We start from the raw sequence: 19,101 nt of genomic DNA on the forward strand, positions 1-19,101 counted from the left end.
TTATTCAAGGGTGTGCGCTGTTTGGTTTGCAACAGGCATTCTCTAGGCGTATATTTAGCGCGCTTAAGAGAATGTTTAAGGAGCTTCCTAGGGTAACCCCGGTCTTGCATGGCACAGCAGAACGCTCGTGCGTGGCGCTCGTAGTCTTGTACATCAGAGCAATTGCTCCTAATTCGTAGTAATTGCCCATAGGGCAAATTTGCTTTTAAACTGCGCGGGTGTGAACTCCTGTGGTGTAAAATGGTATTCCTGTTGGTGTCTTTCTTAAACAACAATGTTACCAACCGTCTGTCTTCGCATCTTAGCTCAATGTCCAAAAAGGTCATGCGGCTAGAGCTATTCTCTATTGAAAATGTTATGTCTCTGTGTCTTGTGTTAAGCCATCCATGAAAGGCCATTAAGTCGGTCTGGCTCCCCCTGCCACAAGAGCCAGACATCATCTATGTACCAGTACCAGAAGCTCTAGAGGTCATGCAGCTATATCTGGACCTAAGAGAAAGACCACATTGGGTTCTTACTGCCTTTATTTTGGAACTGGCAGCAATAGCATTGAAGAGAAATTATTTTACCATCAATGGCCAGTTCTACATGCAAGTGAAGGGCACCGCCATGGGATGTCCGTATGCCCCAGAAATGACGGTGCTCTTCATGGCGCAGAATGAAGAAAAGTTTGTTGATACCAACAACCCTTTCAGACAACAAATTATACAGTGGTACCGGTACATAGACGACGTCTGGCTCCTGTGGCAGGGGAGCCAGACCGACTTATTGGCCTTTCACGGATGGCTTAACACAAGGCACAGAGACATAAAATTTTCAATAGAGAATAGCTCTAGCCGCATGACCTTTTTGGACATTGAGCTAAGATGCGAAGACAGACGGTTGGTAACATCGTTGTTTAAGAGAGACACCGACAGGAATACCATTTTACACCACAGGAGTGCACACCCGCGCAGTTTAAAAGCAAATTTGCCCTATGGGCAATTACTAAGAATTAGGTGCAATTGCTCTGATGTACAAGACTACGAGCGCCACGCACAAGCGTTCTGCTGTGACATGCAAGACCGGGGTTACCCTAGGAAGCTCCTTGTACATTCTCTTAAGCGTGCTAAATATACGCCTAGAGAATGCCTGTTGCAAACCAAACAGCGCAAACCCTTGAATAATCTTGTGTGCGTCACAACCTTCTGTCCTGACATACACAAACTACGACAAGCTGTGCTAAAGAACTGGCATCTTTTGGAGGGGTTGAAGTGCCCGTTCCCCAAACCCATTTTTGCCTACAGAAAGAATCGCAGTATTGGCCAAGAACTCATTCGGGCTGACATAGTCATCCCTAAGCACAAAAGCGATCTATTAGCGCAATGGAATCTCAAGCCGATTGAGGGCCATCACAAGTGTGGCAACTGTGTCGCTTGTCCCAGCACAATTGAAGGCGATGAGTTTGTTCATCAAGGCACCAAGTGGAGACACAAAGAGTTCTCTAATTGTAGAACCAGGAATGTTGTGTACATGGTACTATGTCCGTGCCAATTATTTTATATTGGAAAAATTAGCCAACAAGTGAACCAAAGAATTAGCCAGCACCGATCACGTATCAAGAGACAAGTTATGTCTGCTCCAATGGTTGAGCATTTTTGCAAAAAAGGCCACAACGAACAAGAGTTCAAATGGTCTGTACTGTACACCATGAATTCTAAGTCCAAATGCCATGACGTTGAGCGCTTTCTGCTACAGAAAGAGGCCTATCTGATTCTAAAGTTTAATAGCGCACAGACTGGCCTGAATAACCTGTCTGAGATAGCACATATATAACTAAATTTAAGGAACCTTTTTGTCCTGACTTGCATCTGTTTGACATCCCTGGTTTGTCCTTTAGTTTTTGTGATCTATTTCATGAAACTGACATTAGATTTGGTCCTTGGCCTTGAGATGTCCTTTGAATGGTGAAACAATTACAGGCTGCTAGAGTCATATGTTGCTTCAATATCCACACCAGGTCCAATATATCCGTGGGTAAGCACCAATTTGCCTTTTATTAAACACAAATTTGATCATGCTAATGTGCCAGAAATAGGACGCTCATTTGCGTGCCTTCCGGGTACATTTGTTAGCTGTGTGAAAGACATGGGACCACAAGTCCCAGAATGCACCCGCACAGGTTTGAGCATAAAACAAACAGGAAATAGCAGCAGCCATCTTTACTGAGAGAAAGCAGACCCTAGCATTATCGAGCAGTGGCTGAGTAGCAGGTAATAGCCCATACTGCTTTACTAACCTTTAAACTTGCGCCACCACACACTTGAATATACTGCTAAGGTCGCGTTTTGTTTTCAACAGGACGGTGATAGTGACACTCCTTTCTTTTGCGAACAAGAAAACGAACGAAGGTAGGCTACCTTCCTTGATTGTTAGATTTTATCTAACGTTACACACTGGTTGTACGCTGCCTCGCTAGTAACGCAAATTTCCCGCACATTGTAAATCCAACCTTGATGGTCACGCCACACAATTGATTCCGCCACAATCCGGCACTTCTTAAAGAATAAGGTACGCTTCCCCCCTCCACTTTTGATCTGTTCTCGTAACTAGAGAAACAAACGGACAAAAATTGCAACTTACACACATCTTAAAAAATTCCTTTAGGCATCCCTGTCTGGCCACATTATTTAGCAACAGGACCACCACAAGACCCTTCTCGAAGTCCTCCTTCAAACAGAATTGGTATGTAGCCCAGAACTGTTTGTAGCCATTTCATGGAATTAAGGAATCCACATGCTACGTTAAGTAAAACAATGTCTTTGCATCTTGCAGATACAAAGAATATACAGCCCTGATGAAAGACCAGTGACTTTACGCCTGGTCTTGAAACGCGTCGGCAGTGTTGTTTGGGAGAAATAAATCACCATTTTTAAGATACTAGGACCGGCTGGTCCAGTATTCAAGCGTCTAAAAGTCATTGAGTTACTTATATTTCCCCCCCCGAACTTAGTTTCTCTCATCAATTGATTGTAATAATTGTTGTTTGTGACATAATTATTATCATTTTTTTGTAATGCTTGATGTTGAAATGTTTTTTAATGTGTAAATAGTGTTTGTCTTTAATGTATGTACAAAGTCTATTTAGCCTTGTAAATATTTGAATTTATTGTCTTTTTTTCTGCTATGAGTTTTTGCAAATATGAAAAAGATATAAAATAATGGACACAATGTAACGCTGTCTAGGGAAGTGACAATACATTGGTTTCTTACCATTCAAAAACAGGTATTGAGTAATTGTGGTGTGGGCACTGTGTTTATTGCGATTTATATAGGGTCTAGCCCCCACCACGTAATGGACCTAACCCCTGTTTTTCACAACAGCTATCCCGATAGGCAGGGTGCTGTGTAGGTGAAAGGTAGGAAGTGTGCCTTTACTGTGTGGCATGTCCTGGTAGTGACAAACAGCCTATTTAGTTTTTCACTGCTGTGAGGCTGCTCCTCTCATAGGCTTGCTCTGGGAATTCCCTGATATATGTTTCCGTGCCATTTTCTCATATGAAAGGAGTAGCTGGCATGTTTGGTATGTTTGGAATAACAGTAATAATTCCTGCTTATTGGTCAAAGCGGATTTATTATTTCTATTTTATAAATGGCACTTTTAGAGGTGGGCATTTCTGTGTGCCTATGACTCTTTGTACCCCACATAGTTGTGTGTTCACCATCTGGTTTAGACTGACAGGAGAAGGGGATGTGCATTAGGGGTGGGCGGCAAATTCCTTTCCGCTCACAGAACTTGCAAAATTTTGACATTTCCTTGTTCCGTGCGGAAATGTCGAAACTTCTGCGATCCGCAGCCGAACGGAATTCGAGGGCACCAGGAAGCACTTACAGCCTGATTGTTGCCGGTTAATGAATATGAATATGATTGTTGCCGGTTAATGAATATGAATTATTAATATGATTTAGTACTGTATTTGTTCCACTGGAATTATACAAACTCCCTCAGAACCAAGTTCATATCCTCCTGCGCGAGTGGTTATGGTAGAGAGTGTTATGGTATACAATGGTTGCCTTGCCATATGATTCATGTGACCATGGAGATGGTGAGCCTCTAACCGATTTTTCCTGGGGGGCCTGTCTGGACAAATACCCTACAGGGCATGGCCCATCAATCTAATACAATTCCTCATGGAGTGAGGTTTCAATATATAAATGGTGTTAATAATATTTATCTGTGCCCAACAATACCATTATTCCCTGACTATGATTGTTTATATGTTCTGTTTGTCCTTGTGAACATAGGGGTTTTATTAATAATATGTATTTATTACCCATGATGTCTTCAATAACACACGTGATGTCTGAGGTACCAGATCTTCTTATGAACGTTAGGATTAATTTAAATCAACACCTGCCATCTGGCTGACTCTCTTTTGTAAAGGCTACGAATGTACAAACTGTTTCCTTAAAAAAAATTTTTGTGCAACTTTATCATTACTTGTGACGCCCTGCCACCACTATCCAATACCCGTTTGATAGTCTATTTTCTCTTTCTGCTGCGTGACACTCGATGGTCTGACATGGCTGTGCCAGCATCTAGAGTCTGTGTGTCGTCGTCATAGACACCTGCGCGGTGATGACTCTTCCTATTTAGACCATAGACAGCGTAGCGCTCAGGTTCTCTTCCATTCATAAGAAGCTGCAGAGCGAGTAGCTGTGAGTAATCTTCTGGTGAGAGCTTGGTAGACTATTCTATTTCTTGTTCTTTTCTTCCCCCTTTTTGGATTTATGTACTTACTTTCTAAATACACTTCTGTTTATATGCAGATCTTGCACTGCTGTGTGACCCGATGTTTTCACTGCATCCCAGCTTCCTGGGGTGAGTGTCAGTCCCATGCGCTATGTGTGTTATTTAATTATTCACATATCCACCCGCATTGCAGGGTTAATAAGTAACCAGCATACCCGCAATAGCCAGGCTGGTTCTGACTTACCGGCAATTCCTGCTTTGTCTTTCCAGACTGCGCTTCTAACGATCTAAGTCTTCCCATTGAAAAGGCAAACACACAGGTATTCCCTTATTGGGCAAATAATTTTCCCCATGAGTACTATTAAGGCACGAAAATTGTACCTTGAATTACTGATTTTCATCCCAAAATACAAAGCTCTTCATCATAATTATGGCACGCATCTCAATTAAGTCAAGCTGGAGTTGGGGTCCAAATCGTGAATGCAATTTTATCCGGTGATTTTTGCACATCGAGTTGGTTTGCATTTGCACAATGGGTGCAACAAGCAATCGCTCGCAGAGATTTCTTGCCATTTCACGGAATTTTGCGTACAGCAACTGCGCAAATTCTGCCCATCCCTAATGTGCATGCACTCTAGACTGTAAGAAGGGAGGGTTGAGGTGCGTCCTGCCTTTTCTGGATTACTCAGCACTGGGCTGAATAGATTGTGGCTGTATTTAGAGTGGTAGGTGAAGATTCCCTTGCACCTGAATAGGCCTGGTCTGCCTTTGGAGTGGTGGGAGGAGTTGCCCAGGAACCTGAATAGGGCTGTGCCTGACTTTCACAATGCTGTGTCTGCCCCCTGTAGTGTGTCTTGAGCCAGGGCTTGGGATTGAATGGGGGTGTTGTCCACTTCTAAAACGTGTTTGTAGTGCCCTCAAACAAAGACTTCTGTAGAATAAGTACAGAGGCTGTGACCTCATGATTTTTAGACACTGTATGGGACTTGTACCCAGATGCAGCTGGCTCTACAAGATGCACCAGAGGATTGCTGTGTTGTCAGGGAACTGCCACTTTGACTTTGCCCTGTCATGCTGACCTTCTGGAAGGACTGCATCTTTGCCCGAAGGACCCTGTGTGATGGGCTTCTGCTTGCTTCCGTGAACCTGCATTCCCCCAGTTCTCTCAAAGGAGCTCACCACGAGGTGAGAGCTGTGGACTGCTCCTGGTTGTTTGCCCCGTACTGGTGAAAATTCAGCACTGCTGAGCGCTTTATGTTTCATTTATCTTTCCCTGGAGGGCAGGTTGAATGCTTTATTTCCAGCATCCTTAAAGAGCTTGGGGGATTGCAGGATTTCTCTTTCACAGCTAAGGAAATGCTGAAGGGGCAAACCACAACCAGCACATAGTGAGTGCTGCTATGCAGAGGTGATCTGCATGGTGTGAAGTGCAGCGCCAGCCACATGGCCATGGGAAGCTGCTATATTATATACCGATGGGGGCTCCTTCCTTCTTTTTCCCTTGCCTCATTCATAGGGGGAACCACTGTATCTAAGAAGGAGTAGTACTAACACAGAAGCACTGTACTTTGTCGATTGCTGGTGATTGATGTAACCCCTATCTACTGCCTCATATTCCCTAATGTTGTGCCCTGCATACGGCTTATGTCAGGTTTGATACAATATCTACACAGTGATCGTGTAAGATGCTATGGTGATAATGTTTTTATAACGTGTGCAATCTATGTTTATTTTACCCTATTACACTATCTATGTTGTTATGACCATTGCCTAGTGGCAAAGTGATTCATGTGGTTGTGGCTAATGTGTATTATGTGCAATACAACTTTTATATAACTTTGTCTGGAGTCTCTTTTTGTGGTGTGCCAAGTGTGTCACTGGTTGTGTGTGTGTGTGTGTGTGTGTTGCTCAAACGCTTTACACATTGCTCTGGGATAAGCCTGACTGCTTTGCCAAGCTACCAAAGGGGTGAGCACCGGTTATCTTGTGTGTCTAACTCCCTTACCCTGACTAGAGTGGTGGCTTCCGCCTGGCTTAGGTGCATACCCAGCCAACTAGAAACCCAATGTCCAACAATAATGAGGGTAATACATGCCATTTTTATAAAAATATTACCTCTGGTGCCAGACACATCAGGCTATAATAATGAGCTTTCTTCATCTATACACTCATTTGTTATTGTATTCATGCACTCTTTGTTCCATCCACCCATCCATCCACTCATTTATTCGGCCATTCTTCGATCAAGGATGTCCCTCACCCAATGCTTAACAAAGAACTTGGTTACTTACTGTGTCATCAATCAAACCACTGACTCGTTTCCACATTTACTTAGTGAACCATTCATATAATCAATGAGAATGTTTTCCCTTGTAAAATAGATACACCAGTCGGCTTGATTTTTCCTTGTGATGAATTGGCACTAGCCAAACAAAGGCAGTGAAGTCCATGTGACATTTGGTACACTGACGTCTGCATCTGCAAGATAAATGTTAGTAAAAGTGTTACATAATCCATGCCATCAGAAAGGCATTTTTCCAGACCGGGACTTAACAACCTGATGTAATTTGTAAATTGTAATTTGGATTTATTTCAATTTAACTAGTTAGACTGTCACCATTGAAAAAAATGATTTCTAAAACGAAAAGCCGACAATTGTAACCTGGTGTTTCGACATGGAATTATCTGATACACTCATCTATAGCCATATTAGGAACTCATTGGTAATCGATTGCATTACAGGGCCATGCTTTGAGAAACTACAGAAGCAACGTATACCATATTTGGATTTGTTGCTGTAGTGCTGCAGGGTGGCAGCCAATATATGGGACTAAAAGACCATGAATCAACTAATCAAATAGATTTCAAACACCAACAACAAGACTTGATAGTGCTGATAACAAGAAAAAGTAAGGAGGTCCGAGAAGTCATTGGTGATTATATATTTTTCAAGTAACTGTATCTTAGTCACCTACAGTTGCTTTGTATCTGGACCTTGGGACTATAGATATAGATGGTTCATGCATGTTAATCTCAGAACCCTATTGTTTTGGCCAGAGTATGGTCCACATCCGAGTTTAGCTACTTCAAGAATGAACTTTGTGATATATCGAACCACACTGATAGTGGATCACTAGGCTGGTTTAGGGATGTAAGGGAGCTGCTGGGGCAAATCGGTCTTATGCACCTCTCGGAATGTCCTGATACGTTCATGTCTAATATTTCTACAGATGATAAGACACCATAAAGGCTTTGGTCACAGGAGAAGCAGTTTTTAAAAACCCCACATGGTAGTTTGATTAAGGCATTCTTGAGTGACTAACGTACACCTAAACTTGACCTGTTCTTAGGCAGGGTTATTCTTGTGCTAGCCAAGACTTTCTACCTTGAACTTTGGTTGGCCACCTTTCAGCTGAACTCTTTTCACCTCTAAGTGGGGCAACTTACCCCTTCAAACAAATTACAGTAAAAGCTTCACAAATTGTCTTGAAGGTGACATTTTTTTTTCTTTTGTTCATCTTAGGCTGTCCTCAGGTGGAAGTGGGTGCTCCCGTTAGAGGCCTAAGTGTCCAAATTCGAAATGATCCCTGGAGCAGATGAAGACTTACATAAAGCATTACAGTGGTACTAGGAACCTGTTATCTGCTTGTAGCCAGGCGCCATTTTAGGTATCAGTGGTAATGGTTGTCACTTTTAATATTCGTATGTAGTATTTTATTTATTGTACTGGTTTTATAGGATGCACCCAAAATAAATGTACATAAAATAAACTTAAACTTGTGCATCTTAAATATGTTCTAAGACGTGCACTCAGTTTTGGGTTTACTGTACTTTAATTCTAGCGTGCCTTTACATTCTAACCTTTCCATTAAGAAACATACTTTTATACATTATTTATATGTCTGGCTTGTTTTCATGTTACATTTTAAGACATTGGATATTACAAAATGTGCAACATGATTGGTATTCGTCAGAAGTCTGAGTTCCCTAATTAAATAACTGCTGTTTTGAGGAACGTGCCTGAACTATATGCAAGAATGACTGGGAAGAGTAGAAATAAATGAAACCTTCTTTCAGTCTCATTTGAATTGAATAATACACATAAATTATGTGGCTGCTACTCAATAAAATAAATAAAACGCTGTATAAATTAAACAATAATATAACTGAACAATTTCTATATTTAACAATCAATGTAATATTAAATGAACATCAAAAATAAAATAACACTAAAGTGAAATGCATTTTAATTAAATTAAATTCCCCTATAAACACAACAAACTGCTACTTAAATATATCTTACTATTGAAAATATTAACATTAAAATGTACATTATTATTAACAACTTGAACTGAAAAAGTGTTTTAAAATTAAAAAACTAAACAATGTACAAATTTTAGGGGGTCATTAGCATGGCGAGGAGATCGCCACAGCCCGACTGGTAGTGGCGATCTGCCCGACAAATCACTACGCTGGATGGCCTGTTACCCCCTGCCACATTAAGAATGGCAGGGGGTACAGCGGCGGACTGAAAGACCGCCCGCCACTTTTCTGCTGGTAGGCAATCATACCAATTTCCTACCGGGCTGAAAAGGCCCCTAATATGGTGGTGGTGCCTTGCAGGCACCTCCATCCATATAATGAGGTGGCATTTGCAATGCCTTTCCATGACGGAGACTCCACCATAGAAAGGCATGCAGAGTTCTCCTTGGGGGCCTGTTCGCGCCCCCAAGGCGGTGGGGGGCTGCACTTGGGGGGCATCCATGTTAGACCCTAACATGGGCATTGGCAAGGTGGCAGGCACCGCGTGGTGCCTGTCACGTTGTGCATGCCAATGCACAACATGCATATATTGCATTGTGGCGGGTTTTGCTTGCAGCACCGCCTGCCACAATGTAATGTATTGGGCAGTGGCATCCTAATTGCCAGTGCGGGACAGCCGCACCACTGGCAGCTGGTCCCAGCACTGCTAGGATGGCAGGCGGACTTCAATCCGCCCGCCATCTTAATGGGCCCCTTAGTACCCTATTAAAAAAGGATTTACAATAACAAACTAATTACCATTACATTTAATTTAATATAACTTCATTATACACAAACCCTATTCCCCAAAAAACCCAACAACCTGCTACTACTTATAAATATGTAATTCAATTTGAAAAAAAAAATGTTTGACACGCTGTGTTCCGATCGGCGCGAGGCAAGATGGCCGCCGACAGACCGTAGGAGGCAGCAGCACCCGATCACTCTCCCATGGTGAAAAGTTTGGAAACTTGGCTCTGACAAGAAGGACACCGAGATATGCTATATCTTTGCAACATGCAGCGGAGTTACGAAATGTAATCAAATTAATCAAGTTGTAGCCCAAGTTGTAGCCCAAATAACGAGCAAAAAACCGAATTGCTGAGGCACTACATAGCGTGATGTTTAAGGACTTATTCAGCTGGTTTAATTTTATGGAGTGGCCCATTATACAATCCACTATTAACTACAAGAGAGAGCCATATACCTTCTGGCAGACGGTTGGAGCAGCGATTGAGGAAGCACTACAGCGACTCCAGAATAGTTGGCGCATTGGGAGGCAACTCATGGCTCCAAAGGTGATGAAGATAGTTGAAAGTGAGGAGGAAGATCTGCGAGCAAGTGATGCTGAGATACCACCAAACGTAAGGGTGAAGGCACGGCATGGAGCCCATTTGAGGAGGGAGGCTGCTAAGGCCCGAGAAGAAGAGAAACTAGCTGCCACGGAAAGGAGAAAACAAGATAAAGAAGCTGAAAAGAGGAAAAAGAAAGAATCGACTAGAAAAGGACTTACGAAATGTATCGATGCTGGCTCTGAATCCTCGAGAGAAGCTACCCTGCGGCAGCCGACTCTGTTCGAGTCATTCCCGGCGCTGAGAGCTGAAAGCGCTGGGGATGCTCTCGCAAACGTGAACGCTGCAGGACTGAGTGGCTGTAACAGGTCAGAGGGTGTTACAGAGCAGCGGCCTGGATTGCAAGATGTAACCGAGGCTGAACGCTTAGAGGCTGCGAGGAGCTTGGAGGATGACGTCAACGAGCCAAGAAGCGAGGAGCGAGTCGCGACCCGGGGCAGCAGCTGTGATGTGTCAGATGGATGAAGGAAGTGACGCGGTGGGAACCAGCAGTGAGCCGACGGCAGGCAAGGAGTCAGCCCTGGATCCAGTGAACGGAGCCGGGGGGGAAGAGCAAAGCAGAAATGAGTTTATGGAATCCACGGAGGCAACAATGGGTCTAAAGCAGACGGCCACGTTAATGAAGACAAACACAGTGGCTGGTGATATAAGTGACACAATGGGCGAAACAGAGCCGCGTGAAAATACAATTGCAGGAGAAGTCCTTCCTGTGGCTATGCCGCTATCGCTATCGCTATCAACAGTAACAACGCCTGATACTCAAGCCCAAGCGGGTAAGGAGCAAGGGGGTGGGAGCCGAGGCGCCGAGAGCATTTCAACACCTGAATCGACACAGATATCTCCCGGTAACAAGGGGATAGTAGACATGCCTACCATAAACGGCCCAGGAAATAACTCTGTAGATATCTTGGTGGATAACACGAGTAAAGCTAAAAATAGTATCAACAAAAACAATACTTACGCGGGGGTCCAAGAGGGGGTCCCAGATGACTCTCAAGCAAGGATTGAGGGCGTGGATAAGGGGAGTATGAACAGTATGATTGAACATATGCTTGCAACTACTGGCTCACCCAGCGATGACTGTTTCTTTACTGGGAATGACGATGACAAGGACGATAATGAGGAAGAGGTAGAGGCCGAGGAGTCAGAATCAAGTCATAATGTATCTGCTGATTTAGGCATCACATCATCATCCACGGAAAGTGGCTCTGAGGTATCACAGATAGATACTTCAGAGCTAGACACTGAGTCAGAGTCAGAACATAACACCGTATTAAAGCGAAACTTAGCGAGTAAATCAAGTAGAACCAAGGGAAGGACCCGTAGAAGAGCAAAGAAACGTGGGAGTGTTATACAAGCAGGAGTGGCTAAAAAACTGGATTGGGATTATGCAGCCACCTCGCAGCTGTACCAGGAGGGTGCAGTTGGTGGCTCTGAACAATTAAATAAACCGCAAGCTCAGGCCCAGATGCAGGGGAAAGACTATGCAGCGAACTTCGATCTCTTGTTTTCCACCCTAAAGCAGATACAGGGGGAGGCTCGACGGGAGAGCCAAAGAGCTAAGCAAGCAAAAAAAAAATACAAGGGTCTCTACGCAAGGTTGACAAAATGTATGTGGAAATGGCTGGTAGATTGGTGGAGGTGGAGGAGAGGACAGGCAAAGTAGAGGATGAAGTCGTAAAACTACAGGAGTACAGAGATAAACAAGAGAAAATATCATCAGATGTGTTGTGGAAGCTCGAAGATTTCGAGAATAGACAGAGGCGCAACAACATAAGACTGCTTGGGATTGAGGAAGGGAAGGAGGGGGCGGATGTACGTGCCTTTACTGTGGAATTGTTGAAAGGAGCTTTCCCAGAAATGGATAAATGGGATTGGGATAAGGAAGTGCAACGCGCACACAGGTTTCCTTTGACGCAAAAAAAAATAATGCAAGCACCAAATCAAGGGCCATCCTAGTATATGTGGGCAATTTCTTATTGAGAGAGGAGGTAATCAGTAAGGCAAAGCCAACGGCTAAGCGCTCCTATAAGGACACAACATTCTTTGCCCGTCCAGATTTCTGCCACACTACTGTGGAGAGAAGGTGGCGAATGAGGCAACTAATAACACCTTTTCAGAATGTGGGATGTGATGTATACTTGATGTTTCCCTGTCGACTCAAGGTTGGCTTTAATGGCCAATTTAGGGTCTTCTTTTCGGAAATAGTGGCACAGGAATATCTGACTTACCTAAAGGAGGGGAAGGCACAAAGAGATGGGAAAGCGCAAAATGACAGGGCTGCAGCTATTAGACAAACTGCTTATGTGACGCAAAAAAAGAAAAAATTAAATGGAGAAGCTAGAATAAACGAATGAGGGATGGAGTAGCATGGATAAATAATCCCGACAAAGTAGGTTAAATTAAAGGATACTGAGATTATGGGAGAGTGGCAGGGGAGAGGCTTCCTGGGGGAGATAGGCTGTCAGACACAGGTCATCATTGACCTGTTTGCCAGTAGGGGTGGGTGGGAGGGCAGGGGTCAGGGGGGGGGCAGGAACACAGGGCACGGTATGGCACCAAACGATAGAATCATTCACAGAAGCAGAGGCAGAGGTGGGGGAAAAGGGAGACAAGACAGGAGACTTGGGGATGAAAGAAAGGAAAAATTTACTTGGTGAGGGGTACAGATGTGAGGAAACGGGAAGTACGGTAAAAAGAAATAAACTGTATAATATGAATTTATATGGTAACAAAAAAATGAATTACCTATGGGAACTAGATATGTAACATGGAATGTGTGCGGGCTAAATGATGCTCAGAAAAGGTTAAAGCTTCAGTGTTACTAAGACAAATGAATGTGGACTTTATTTTTTTACAAGAGACACATGTCATGACCTCACAAGAATTTTATTTGAAACAATTGGGCTTTCAGGTATTAGTAAGTTCACAGCAAGGTGTCAAAAAGAGGGGAGTAGCTATACTATCCAGAAATAAAAATCTGCTCCTAAGAAAAAAAGCACAAGACCAATGGGGGAGATGGGCAATGGTTGAATGTATGATAGATGGGGAATGGACCACGTTGGTAACTGTATACGGATCGACTGAGGATGACCCGGAGATTTTTCAATTTTTAGACGTGGAGCTAGCTACTTGGGCACCCAGATTCATAATGGCAGGGGACTTGAATATCAATGGCGCTGATGGTCTAGGCTTAGGCTCATTCGGTAAATACTCTGGTAGAAAGAGGCGCGTATGCCATGCTTTACAGGGATTAGTGGCAAATAATACCCTATCTGATGTCTGGGGAAAAGAAAGGTGGGAAATAAGGGCTATACATACTATTCGGCCCCGCATAAAATCTGTGTAAGATTAGTTTTTTTTTTTAAATCAAATGCATTTATACCGGAATCAAGAATAGAAAGACTCCCACGGATCCTAAGTGATCACAATCCCCTAATCCTTAAACTACCAAAACCGGCAAATATTCGAGAGCGAAGACAGTGGACTTTTGAAAGAGGATTATTGCAGGAAGAAAAATACGTGGATTTCATGAAAGTATGGATCAAAGAATTTTTCGAGATTAATAGAGATAGTTCTACTATGGGGGTAGTATGGGATGCTTTTAAAGTGGGGGTCCGGGGAGAAACCCTGAGCTTTAACTCTTATAAGAGAAAACAGGAGCAGATGAGAAATATGGAACTTGCAAAGGCAGTGCTCAAGGCTGAAGAGAAATTAGAGGAGTGTATAGTAAGCGGTACCCCAGTAGATAATGTAATCTTGGAACTTTTAAAAGTGAAAGGGGACGCAGAGAGAGACATCACTAGAAAGGCTGCAAAATTATATACAGCAAAAAGAGAAAAATGTCGTGAATTTAGCGAAACAGTGGGTAGAACCTTAGCCGTCTGAACAAGGCAGCAAGAAGTGTTAGGAACTGTAAGGGAGATCAGGGATACCTCTGGTAGGATCCATACAGAGTCAGGGGAGATAAGGGAAGTGTTCAGAAACTTTTATGAGAAGTTATATGAGGAACCAATAAGGGGAGATGCTGCTAAAATCAGAGATTATCTACAGGAAATCCCGGTGACTAGATTTTCGGATGAAGAGGCAGATACTTTAGAGGAAGTCTTTCAGGGGGAAGAAATTAAAAATGATATTTCGAATCTCCCCTCTGGAAAAGCTGCAGGCCCAGATCAGATTCCAATAGAGTTTTATAAAGTATTCTGGGACATCTTAGAAGTCGACATGGTCAAGACGTTGCAACAGGCACAAATAGGAGATTCAATACCTAGGTCAAGGGGGGGGGCTGAAATAGTGATAATTCTAAAAAAAGGGAAGCCTCCGGAAGAACCGGGGTCATATAGGCCCATTACTTTGATGAACACGGATACTAAAATCTTCTCTAAAGTATTAGCAACAAGATATGCCAAAATAATAGACAGAGTGGTGAGTAATAACCAACATGGTTTTATACCTGGAAGGAGCACCACGCACCATATGCGCAAGGTAATAACCTTATTTGACGCTGCAGCAGTCTCAGGGGACCCAATGGCGATTGTGCTATTAGATGCGGAAAAAGTATTTGACCGGGTCTCCTGGGACTATCTGTGGCATACTCTCGAAAGATCAGAAGTCAAAAAAAGGTATATTAAAGCAATCCAGGCGCTATATGTAGACCCTGTGGCCTCTGTGCAAGTGAAAGCGGGGATTACAACACAATTCCAGATAAGGAGAGGTACGAGACAAGGCTGCCCCTGCTCCCCACTGCTATTTGCAATGTATATGGACCCACTAATTCGGAGAATAGAGATGTGCGATATAATAAAACCATTGCCTACTCGAACTGGCCTTTGCAAAATACTAGCGTATGCTGACGATGTTGCAGTAATCACACCAACACCAATGGAGGCTATTGCCCAAGTGGAAATAGAGGCTTTGAAGTTTGGAGAAATCTCGGGCTATAAACTCAACACCAATAAGACCCAGATAATTAAAAACCACAACACTGCGTGCACAGATACCCGAGTTGTCCAGGCAGGTACATATTTGGGAGTGTCTATTTCAGCTGATTTAGACTAGTGGAAAAGAACTTAACACCCTTAATCAACAAAGTACGGAGATACCTAGATAGATTAGATAATTTACATTTATCAATTGTGGGACGAACAAATGTAGTAAAGATGTTGGTTCTACCTAAGTTTCTTTATTTTTTTAGAGCAATACCTTTACTATTCGAGGCTAAATTGTTCAAGAAGATAGAAGATATGATTAACAGATTCATATGGGCAAAGGGGAAAACCAGGAGAGCACTTAGATTTATGACACTTCCACGGGAGACGGGGGGGTGGGCACTGCCAGACTTAAAGCTTTATTATTGGGCAGCAGTTCTGCAAAATATAGTTGGCTTAGTGGGGGGGGAGAATCTGAAGGCTGGAATGAGTTGGGATCACTAGCAATCTATGGCTTGCTATTGGGTCCAGAAGCAGAGAATGTTCTTCTAAAATATACTGAAACCAGCTACTACAAAAGGACATGGTTTAAAACGCTCCTAGCGGCTTACACTGTTTGGAAAGCTTTTACTAAAAGGTTCGGGCTGGGGCGGTATAACTCATACACTAGATTGAAAGGAAATCCAAACCTACCTGTGGAAGTAGTTTCTGATTCTATATTTGCAGAATGGGAAAGAAAAGGAATTAGAAGGATAGGTGACCTTATGGGACAGCAAGGGGTTTACCAGTTTTCCGAATTACAAGCTAAGTACGCAATAGATAAAAGACAATTTTTTAAGTACTTACAAATAAGGAGTTTCTTGCACAACAATAAAAGTGGTGTGTCAGGATTTAGTGAAAACGCAATCATGGAAGTGATTGAAGCAGGCGAGGAATGTACCATAAAGAGATTCTATGCTGAGTTATTCAATTCAAAAGAGGATGATATCGAAAAATGGGCAAATAAATGGAAAGTTAGCTTGGAAGTCAGGGAGGAAAGCTTTTATATGTCTTTGGAAATGGGGTATACACTGTTATGCTCAGCACCTCTCCAGGCGCAACACTACAAAACACTATACCATACGCCTGCAAAGATAGCCCAATGGGGTGGAACAGCAGGAACCAATTGTTTTAGATGTGGAAACTCAGAGGCAGATCTAATACATGTATTTGCAACATGTCCTCACCTGCAGCCACTTATAAAAGACATACAGGGATTCTTGAATCAAGTATTAGGAACAAATATTCCCCTAACCCCCTCAATAATTCTTTCGGGGATAAAGGAGGAGGAGGGTCAACATCAGGGCAAAGGGGAATCTTGTTTATTCTTAGCTATGTCAGTTATGAGACTCTGTATTGCATCTGCATGGCTGGATTCTTTACCACCATCATTCCATCAATGGCTCGCTAAATTACTATCAATATATAACCTGGAAATTGAGATCTATGCAAGGAAAGGGAAAAAGGAAGAAAAACTGGGAAACAGATTTGGGATCCCATTACTCGTTGGAAAGAAGAGAGTATGGACTGAAATGCTTGAATAATATATTTTGCTATGATGTTTGGCACTGTCTAAGTTACATTCATGTATGTTGATGCCGGCCCAGCCGGGGGGGAAAGATTGTAATCTTGCTTGGACTTTAAATATATGTGCTCTTATTTATCTCCATTTTTTGTGTTCTTTCTCTATTTTTCGTATTCTTTTCTCTTTACCCCTTATTTTTTTCAATATGTTATATGTCTTGTTTCATGTAAATACTTGCAGTGCCCTGTATGTATGCAAAAAAAAGGGAAAAAAACTTCTCAATAAAAATATTTTTTTAAAAAGAAAAATTAAAAAAAACTACTAAAACATTTACAGCTACAAATTTAACTTAAAAAATTCCTAACAAATATGCTAACTATACTAACAACTACAAATTATTTTATTCACGGAAACATATTGAATTATTGAAAAATGATAATTTTAAAACCACATTAAAAAAGTGATTTTAAAAATGCCCATGCCGCACGTGTTGGCCTCTGGTACCCTCCAGCTAACAACCGCCGTCATAAGAGTCTCACAGCCAGCCCAATCCAAGTTCCTCACAACATTCTTGGAAGACATCATCAGCGTGGCACCCCACTATCTATAATTCCTCCAAACTGCCCAGGAACAGCTGGAGACAAAGCAAGCCATCTACTCCATAGCTGGCTTCCTGCACGTGTTGAGGGCAATTGACTTCACACATGTCCTACTTGTGCCCCCTGACAACACTGCACACAAGAACCGCAACAGAAAGCACACGTAATCCATCAATGGGCAGGTAATAGTGGACCACTGGGAAATCTCCACCAACGTCGACGCCAACCACCCAGGCAGTGTGCATGTATCCTACATCTTCCGACAGTCAATCATAAACCAGCGCTACCAGGATGGCACCTATGGAAATGCATTGCTCGTTGGCAAGTACCAAATAAACAAACCACACATCTCAACTCCACAATCATGCAACTCACAACACCCAGAATACAAACTCACATACAACATGCCAAACAACATGCCCACCCACCAGACATGACAGCACAGCTTACTGGGGGAACCAAGCAGCATTGTACATAAGCTATTAATGGCATGGAACCTCAGCCATACAATAGCAGACTGTGGGAAGAGGTGAGGACCAGGCATGTGCTAAGGAGTCAAGTGACCGATGAATGAGAATGTGCACAATGCCAAGTGTAGCATGGATGCGATGGCCAGACTGCAGTATGCAGACACCACACATATCCATGTCAACATAACCTGCTGGTGTTTAGAGTGCAGTGGACAGTGGAGCAACCGTGTCACCCCAACCAGTGGGGAAGATCATGGAAATGTAGCTTGTCACGTCCCCCGTAAGCGTAAGCGGAGTAGGCTGGCCCGGCATACACCAGGCTAGCATAGGGGTGTGAATAAAAAGCACGTAACTCTGGACATGGTTCTCTTCTGGAATGCCCAACGTGTCTGCCAGGGTGGTGCCTCTCACCCCGCCATGAGGCCAATGCCATTGCTGTGAGCAGTGTTACCTGAAAACCTGTGCACCTGCTGCACCCCAGGCGACTGGTCCCTGAACCAGTCTAGCCTGCTCCTGCGCACCGAGGCCTCAATGCTCACCTGCTGACACCAGCATGTGTCAAAGAGGGCTCACCACATGCCATGCAACCTCCAAGCCTGAGGGCCACGACTCTGGAAGCCCCCTCAGACCATCATGGCCTCCACGACACAGGCCTGCACTACAACCTTTCTCGTTAATGTACTCCACCGGCATACGCAGCGAACAAGTAGGTCACGCATTTGTACCTGAGTCTTGATTACACTATGGAAGAGAACATTATTTATTGCAGAGTTTATATCACTATACTCCCTTCGATGTGGTGCCACCAAGTCTGTGTCCAACCACACATGTCTGTGGGCCCAAGCGGACTACTGCCCTCGGGCCACATTGCGCTCGAGTAGGTCAAACATTTGGAACTGAGTCTTGATTTTACAATGGCACAGTACATATTTTTGCATGCAAGGAGAGGTGTAAGAGGATGATGCAATTCAGCCAGGAGGAAAAAAGGATCATCGTTACGGAGGTGAACAAACATTACCGACAACTGCCCTGGTGTCACTAACTCTGTACATCGCAAGCCAATGGCACATGGCTGTGGACCACTGCTGATCGCTGCCTCCGGCCTACACTACAGTTGAGTAGGTCACACATTTGGGACTGAGTCTTGATTCAGA

Source organism: Lissotriton vulgaris, chromosome 5 (genome assembly GCF_964263255.1).
Source record: "Lissotriton vulgaris chromosome 5, aLisVul1.2, whole genome shotgun sequence".
NCBI lineage: Eukaryota > Metazoa > Chordata > Amphibia > Caudata > Salamandridae > Lissotriton > Lissotriton vulgaris.